Here is a 2,152-nt window from a genome sequence, read left to right as displayed (position 1 = left end):
CTTCATTTATCTTTGCAGTTGGACATGACATTTCAAAGGGCAACTGTTAAAATGTGGCTGATAGTTTTAACATGTGTGACTGCACCCAGAAGACAGATATTTGATTTTAGATTTATTATTGAGAAGATAATGAAGTGTTGAGTTCTAGAAGATTGATAGGAGAGTACTAGATTAGGATGTGAAAATCATAATTCTTTAGCCCTTTATTTCTATGTCTGTTCTTTTTATTTTTTGTTATGCACAGCAACAAGAGTATACATTGATTCTTGGCATGAATCAATAAAAATAAAGCCCAACTGAGAATGATGCCATAGTTTTAAAGAAAACTTTCAACTAGCCTTGTTCATATAGAAAACCACTACGATGTTAAAATTGTTAATTCTTGTGGAATGCAACACTTTCACTACTTGACTTTTCAAGAAGAAATCTCTGATTTCTAATCAATCTTTCCCTGAAAGATTATGGTGTCCAGGCTAGCCATCCCTAAAGAACTTTGTTTACAGCCAACCCTACTACCAAGAAACGGAAACCTGTTTCTGGAGCCTTGAAGTTGTCCAGGAATGCAGATCAAATCATAAGAATGGAAAGTGAAAAGCAAAACTGTCAGATTGTATCAAGATTCTACTGCTGAGAGGTTAAATCCCAGCTACAAAAGTGTACTATATATAGTTTTCCAGTTTTATCAAATAAAGGGGTTCTTAACTTTAAATCATGGATTGAGCTGTAGTTAAGCAGGTTTGTTTTCAATTAAATAGACATTTTCTTAGGGAAATCCATGTGGGTGGTCTTGGAATGCCCATTATTATTAATTAGGAACATTTTTGCCATGAACAGACTTGAAAGCTTTTTAAAAATAGAACTTTAAAAAGGCAATCTGGGATTTTACAAGTCCTTATCTAGTGTTTACATTTAAGGCTGAATCCCTTTTTCAAAGCAGAATGGCTACACTTAGCATTGAAATAGAAATTAATTTGTTTTAAAAAATGAAATATGAAATGTTCAATGTACTATTGAGCATTAGCCAGTTTCACTTCCCTGTACTGCATTTCATTTTATTCTCTTATTATGATAAACCTAGACATTTAAAAATCGTTATTATGTCAAACCTAGAATTAGAATCTCAAACAGTAGATATCAGCCTTTAAAATTCTTAACCTCAACAATGTCTGGTGGCAGTAATATCTGACACAGTTTTCAATCAGGTTTTAACCTGAATTTTAGCCACTTTTCCTTTTAACAGTTTTGTGATAACCTTAGTCCCAGATTTGGACCTTAGCGTCCAAAATATGGGGGTTAGCATGAAAACCTCCAAGCTTAGTTACCTGCTTGGACCTGGTACCTGCTGCCACCACCCAAAAAATTAGAGTGTTTTGGGGCACTCTGGTCCCCCTGAAAAACCTTCCCTGGGACCCCAAGACCCAAATCCCTTGAGTCTCACAACAAAGGGAAATAATCCTTTTTTCCTTCCCCCTTCCAGGTGCTCCTGGAGAGATACACAGACACAAGCTCTGTGAATCCAAACAGAGTGAATCTCCCTCTCTGTTCCCAATCCTGGAAACAAAAAATACTTTCCTATTCCCCCAGAGGGAATGCAAAATCAGGCTAGCAATCCAACACACAGATCTCCCCGATTTCTTCCTCCCACCAATTCCTGGTGAGTACAGACTCAATTTCCCTGAAGTAAAGAAAAACTTCAACAGGTCTTAAAAGAAAGCTTTATATAAAAAGAAAGAAAAATACATACAAATGTTCTCTCTGTATTTAGATGATACAACACAGGGTCAATTGCTTAAAAGAATATTGAATAAACAGCCTTATTCAAAAAGAATACAAATCAAAGCACTCCAGCACTTATATTCATGCAAATACCAAAGAAAAGAAACCATAGAACTTACTATCTGATCTCTTTGTCCTTACACTTAGAAACAGAAGACTAGAAAGTAGAACTACTTCTCCAAAGCTCAGAGAAAGCAGGCAGGCAGACAAAAGACAAAAGACTCAGACACTCAATTCCCTCCACCCAAAGTTGAAAAAAATCCGGTTTCCTGATTGGTCCTCTGGTCAGGTGCTTCAGGTGAAAGAGACATTAACCCTTAGCTATCTGTTTATGACACGCCCCCCAAATTGCAGACAGTGGGGAAGCTCACTGGCG

This window comes from Gopherus flavomarginatus, chromosome 1, assembly GCF_025201925.1.
Source record: "Gopherus flavomarginatus isolate rGopFla2 chromosome 1, rGopFla2.mat.asm, whole genome shotgun sequence".
NCBI lineage: Eukaryota > Metazoa > Chordata > Testudines > Testudinidae > Gopherus > Gopherus flavomarginatus.
The sequence above is the reverse complement of the archived record's forward strand: the minus strand, read 5'-3'. Positions refer to the sequence as shown.